Source organism: Cibotium barometz, chromosome 25 (genome assembly GCF_041138505.1).
Source record: "Cibotium barometz isolate CiBa-2024 chromosome 25, ASM4113850v1, whole genome shotgun sequence".
Lineage (NCBI taxonomy): Eukaryota > Viridiplantae > Streptophyta > Polypodiopsida > Cyatheales > Cibotiaceae > Cibotium > Cibotium barometz.
This window is the reverse complement of record NC_141070.1, coordinates 51688623-51695324: the sequence shown is the minus strand read 5'-3', so window position 1 is coordinate 51695324 and position 6702 is coordinate 51688623. Positions and strand designations below refer to the sequence as shown.

Sequence of the window (6702 nt, the reverse complement as noted above, 5' to 3'; positions counted from 1 at the left end):
TGTACCATCATATCCCCTTGACAACAAATGAACCAACAAGGCAAACATTCCCCCAGCCATCTGTTAGCTTAGTATGAGATTTTTTGCTTTTGAGCTGTGCATTTCAAGACATAAAAATCTGCAAGCTCCTCATTGTCATGAGGAGCTATGACAGCAAAATTGTCACCAATGCAAAGTGCATCACTCAAAGCATCATGGTGTCCTTCGTATGCAAAATCTTCAACTTCATTAGCATCTTTGACATCTTCTGAAGGTTCAAGGGTAACATACTCCCACTTCTTGACATGTGACTTCCTAGAGCACCTCCTCCAAAGGCCTTGCATACAAGAATTGCAAAAGCATGATACATCTGAGAGCTTTTCCATTTGTTAAAGAGTAACCTGAGACACAATGTATCCCACGAGCACCATCCACAGATTTGCAGTCCCACTTCTTGCTTCTATCCACGTTGCCTTCCTTAACTTCCCAGAACACCCTGGTTACTGGTCTTACTTTGGATGCATATGTGGTAGCAGCCCCATCACACATGGTTTGCCTTAAAAAGGCAACCACATCCTCTGCACATTGCAATTTTCTACAGTCTGGCTTAAGCTGCTGTTGAGTCAAATGTCTTTTGATAACAGCACCTGCACCATCATGTTCACCCTTCCCATGACAAGATCCCGAGAAATGATGTGTCATCTTTAACCCTGTGAGAGTCCCATACCGGGCAACAAAGTAGAAAGGCCTCTTTGCCTTAAACTGCGAGGCTGCCCCGTCTGACCACACCCAATGCTCCTTGAGGGATAAGCCTAGCTCTTTCAACCATCCATGATGGAGCATGAAGCAATGTTGAACAAAAAGAGTATCATGAGTTTTATCATCAGAAATGTAAAAATGATAATACTTTTGAAGACTTCCTGCAATTTGTACATATGTGATATATGGACAAATATTGTAACTTGGCAAGAAAACCAATGCATTGATTGAATCTCATTTTTTTCTTTGAATGTATAATTTTCAGCAAAGTCTACAACTGAAACAACCACATCGTCAATAAATACACGTAGACACTCTTTAAATTGCTCAGCTTGCCATCTGTAGATAAAGTTGTGCTTTATGAACTTTTGTAAGTGATCCTCCCTAAAGAGGTCAAATAGTTCCCCAGGTTGCATCTCCTTGTGGCAGAGAACTTTTCTTTTCTTTTTCTTGCCAGAATCTGTTTCACCAACTTGAATGTCTTCAAAAATCTTCACCTTTATTGTGCGTACGCTACTTGATTCCTCCATAGGACACGTCGATAGCTTCTTTGAGGGTCCACAAGATGGGCACTCTCTCATCAAACACTTCAAAGCAAAGAAGTCTGAATTGCTAGGCTTCAAACACAATACTGATTCCCACAAATTTGTAAGGCTTGAGTAAGTTTGTGTGTGAGCTGTGCATTTTTCTCCAACACCACAAATGTTACATTGACATATACACTCTTTTCCATGCACACCTGGACCAGCTTGCCGTAAATGGTTGTGATACCATCTCGTAAGAATGACATCTGGACATGTGTGATGCAACAACAAGTGTACCGATCTCGAAGCTTGCATACAAAATAAGGCTTTAGCTTTTCAAATGCTCTTTGGTGAGTCTGTACCTTTGGATGACTCTGTTTGAAAGCAAGAAAGAATTCTACCTGCAATAAATCAGGATAATAAATCAGCCTATGAACAACATATATAGCTTATAGAAGTCAAAGAATTAGAACTAACTTGGTAATTTAGAAATTTTTCATGCCAAAAATAAACAATAGCTTCTAGGTTAAAGGTTTGGAACAATAGCTGTCGTGTTAAGAGTGGTAGCTATTTGGTTAGAGTGGGCGCCACCAGGTAGATAAGGTAGCAACCATGTTAAGAGTGGAAGCTACTAGGTGAACAATGGTGGCTTTTAGGGACAGAAAGGTAACTACCAGCTTTGGAATAGTAGCTGCCATGTTAACAGTGGTGCTACCTATTAAGAGTGAAAGCCACCAGGTAGGTAAGGTAGCAATCATGTTAAGAGTGGAACCTACCAGGTTGACAATAGTGGCTTTTAAAGACAGAAAGGTAACTACCAGCTTTGGAACAGTAGCTGCCATGTTAACAGTGGTAGTTACCTGTATAGAGTGAGAGCCACCAGCTAGGTAAGGTAGCAACCATGTTAAGAGTGGAAGCTACCAGGTTGACAATGGTGGCTTTTAAAGACAGAAAGGAAGCTACCAGGTTGACAATGGTGGCTTTTAAAGACAGAAAGGTAACTACCAGGTTTGGAATAGTAGCTGCCATGTTAACAGTGGTAGCTACCTGTTATAGAGTGAGAGCCACCAGCTAGGTAAGGTAGCAACCATGTTAAGAGTGGAAGCTACCAGGTTGACAATGGTGGCTTTTAAAGATAGAAAAGTAACTACCAACTTTGGAACAGTAGCTGCCATGTTAACAGTGGTAGCTACCTGTATTATAGAGTGAGAGCCACCAGCTAGGTAAGGTAGCAACCATGTTAAGAGTGGAAGCTACCTGTATTATAGAGTGAGAGCCACTAGCTAGGTAAGGTAGCAACCATGTTAAGAGTGGAAGCTACCAGGTTGACAATGGTGGCTTTTAAAGGTAGAAAGGTAACTACCAGGTTTGGAACAGTAGCTGCCATGTTAACAATGGTAGCTACCTGTATAGAGTGAAAGCCAGTAGGTAGGTAAGGTTGCAACCATCTTAAGAGTGGAAGCTACCAGGTTGACAATGGTGGCTTTTAGGGATAGAAAGGTAACTACCAGCTTTGGAACAGTAGCTGCAATGTTAACAGTGGTGGCTACCACCACTCTTAGCATAGTACCTATCATCAAGATACCACCTAAATCACTCCCGACCTCATGCCTATGCTAAGAGTGGCTACCACCACTCTTAGCATAGTACCTATCATCAAGATACCACCTAAATCACTCCCGACCTCATGCCTATGAGCTCCAAGCCTGGGAGCCACCACTCTTAGCATAGTACCTACCATGAAGATACCACTCTTATCAACTCCCAGGCTTGGAGTTCATTGGTATGATAGAAATCCTAACCTGATGCTTCTAGCTCTGCTGGCCTAATAACATATCAGCTTGAGCAAAACCTTTGCTACCAATCTGTGAGCCTACCACCACCTTGGTGGCTTCCTTTGCTAGCCACCTTTACGAGGATGAAACTGTAATTGAAAGTGGTAGCTATTTATCTACAAGGGTTACCATGGTAGACTGGTATTACACACTATGAAGCTCGTGCCTAACTTCAGCCCTACACTACCGACCAATGTACAACCAAGAGGTAATTAGGGACATTTAAAAAGTATGGCATAACAAGGAAAACAAACCTGAGGTTGTTCAAGCAAATGCACCGGATGCTTCTCATACAGCTTTCGTCCAACACGCTTTCGACATACATCCTTTTTGTTTGGCGACACACGTGTATTGTTTGTACAATATGGAATGACTAAATCTTTTACTTCCTCTGTGATTATACTTCTATGTTGTCGTTGTCGCTCACACAAATGCAATGGCAGCTGTGAGTCATGTTGCTTCATTTGAGATCTAGCTGCATAAAAATTCCTTCGATGAACTCCAAGTAGCCTTGATGCAGCTGCTATATTTGGTTTTCTACTTGTGGAATTCATGACCATCATGATACTTGCCCGTTTAACAAACAATTCCCTAGAGCTTTTTGGTCTTTTAGTAGCCTTGAGGGTATTGTGTAATCCATGGAGCAAGAACTTATGATCCTGTGTGGATTCCTCAACTTTGTGACAATTAAGAGATGCACAATTAAATTGTACATCTCTTAAAGCTCGATGGTTGAGTATACTTGTGATGATCTCACCCTTTGCTTTATTGTCAAGACCTATGTGTATTCCGTGAAACACTTAATCACTTTTGAAGTAATCATCTTCTATTTTGTGATGCTGAGCCTGACTTGTTTCACTGGTGACTTCCTTGACTTTAACTTCTCACGATAAGCACACTTCCGGCTTGTTTCGTACTCCCTGATTAATTTTGATTTGCATTTTGCACACTTGAAGGAGCTAGCACATGTACATAAGCTGCTTTGAACATCTTCTGCTTGTGCAATTGGAACTATTTCCATGTTGAAAAAACTCCTTTTGATCAATTCAACAAGTCGAATGTGCTCACTTTGTGGATAGCATGAGGCTCTTAAGAGAGTCAGATAGACCCACACCTGTCCCCATCAAAACTTCGAAGACACTGTAAGATGAGATGAAGGTAGCTGTCCACAAGCCCCGTACGCAGCTACTGCAATGCTTCTAATTTTTGAGAAGGGCTGCTTGTAACATTGTCTATTTTTTTGATCTGGCGGGCTACGACTGGTGGCTTGGGCCATCCTGGCTTGGCTGGTGCCTTGGCCGAGCCTTGGCTTGTTGGGCCCTCAGATGCTAATATAATGTTAAGAAATCCAGGAAACCTGTAATGCAAAAACACACACAGACGTGAAGTTGCCGTGGAGGCTTGTTCAAAGCAAGAGAGAGAGAGAGAGAGAGAGAGAGAGAGAGAGAGAGAGAGAGAGAGAGAGAGAGAGAGAGATTCTTCTATAGAGGGGAAGGCTTACCACCAGCAATTACAAGACACACACACACACACACATATGAAGTCGCCATCGAAGGTTGTTCACGGCAAAGAGAGAGAGAGAGAGAGAGAGAGAGAGAGAGAGAGAGACAGAAATTCTGCTATAGAGGGTAAGCCTTACCATCAATCACAAGACACACACACAGACATAAAGTCGCCAAGCTTGTTCACAGCAGAGAGAGAGAGAGAGAGAGAGAGAGAGAGAGAGAGAGAGAGAGAGAGAGGACGTGGGGAGTGGTTGACCATAACCGAAAAACGGTTCTTTTTCTTTTTCTTTTTTTAAACAACCCACTTTTTGCTTTGTATTAGATGGTTACTATCAGTGTACTAGCTGTGTCCCGGACATAGGTATTAAGTCCACCTATTTATGCATACACCCATAACCTTAATGCTCATAAGATGAAAGTAAGCAAAGATGTTATCTTTGATAAAATGTTTAGATGGTATGCACTAGTAAAGGTAATAAAAGATACAGATATAGGAAGTAATGATGCTACCTCACATGTAGAGTAGCGATCACAGATGTTTAGTGGACCTAGAGAGTCCTCTAATAGTGGATCTAGTGTTAGTCTATGGTCAGCCAGGTTGAGGATAGATATGGGTACACACATGTATCACGCAAAGGGAAGGAAATGATGATCTATCACATCAGGTCACTCATATATAGATGGTGACTCTAGTGGCTCTGATTGATGAGAAACTTGGCATTCTGTTAGTGGTTACTCGTAGTGTAAGAGAACCAGGGCTATTTTGAGGACACCTGACAGTGAGCGAGATGTATGCAAGTCTATGAGGGTTAAATATCCCGTTGACAAGTTAAGATATGATGAATAGTAGCTTTGGAAGCAAACATTTAATAGGGGATTTGGAAGGGTGCTAACCCCGAGGGCAACCCATACCCCTTAACATCTCTATCACATTACACCTTTTCATATGGTACCCTTCTTCTTCATGTCGACACAACTATCAGATGTAAGGGAATTCAAGCAATAAATGAATAAAGTTTGCAATGGCAATCAACCTTTTATCTTTCTGTTCATTAATGCTACAAAGACTTGGCAATCCTCCGGGTGCCCATTGTATTTTTGGTAGTCAACGGCGGTGCAGTCGGAGGGGAAAGAGCCAGTCAGATCTAGATCTAGATCATCTAACTCTAGATCCGGCGCAGACTCGGGTCCAGATCCGGATCCAGCGTCAAAGTAACAAATCTGATCCGGAAGGCGGAAGTAGAAGGCAATTCCGGAGCAAGCGGATCAGTCCGGCACACGTGATCCGGCAACCGAATCCGGAGTCGGATGCGGCTGAGTGGGTGATGTTAGTCCAAAGTCCGAAGCAGAAATAGACGTCAACCTACGACAACACTATTGACAGATGGACGGTGGACGGTGGTGTGAGTCTGACACCGTGGTGTTCATGCATGTAGTGGTGCAGGAACGTCTATGCGGCTCAAATCCGCCATCTGATTGCTTCTACTGAGGTGTTGCTGACATCCACAACCCCACCAGCTTGTGGTTTAGTACTACCTGTCTCATGTAGACTTCGAGTGGTGGTCTCTGAGGTCATCTAAGGGATCATCAGAGCAGAGCGGAGCGGACTAGTTTGGATAGATTCCGAGCCAGGTCTGCACAGTCTGAGCCAAGTCCGAAGTTTGATGTTGATTGCATATAGCAGACACAAGCAAGTCTTGATTTCATCATTGTAAGCCCGGCATCATCAACCTCTGCGAAGAAGTGTCGCCACTGCGTCAGCCTACAGAAGCGCAGAAATTGCCACGACAACCTGCAACAAAAAACGAAGAAAAGAGATAGAGAGAGAGAGAGAGAGAGAGAGAGAGAGAGAGGGGTTTAATAAAAACTACCTTGATTTTCTCTAAAGGTTTAATAACCTTAAACGAATCTCTAGTTCTGTCTAATCAGTCGTGTGGCGGTCACATGGTATTGAAGTGTTCAGGTGGTGGTGGCAGCATGAATCCGGGGTGGTGGCTCATGTTGTGTCCGAACCTTGAACCTTGAGTTCAGTTCCAAATCGAAACCTTGCACCAAGCTCTCCAAGTTGTGTGCTTGCTTGGTCTTGCATTAGCGTGGTGC

At 43.0% G+C, this 6702-nt stretch overlaps 1 pseudogene; it reads right to left on the bottom strand.

The window, feature by feature from the left end:
• Window positions 1–294: 294 nt before the first annotated feature.
• LOC147624709 (uncharacterized) lies at window positions 295–3657 on the bottom strand (annotated as a pseudogene).
• Window positions 3658–6702: the final 3045 nt, after the last annotated feature.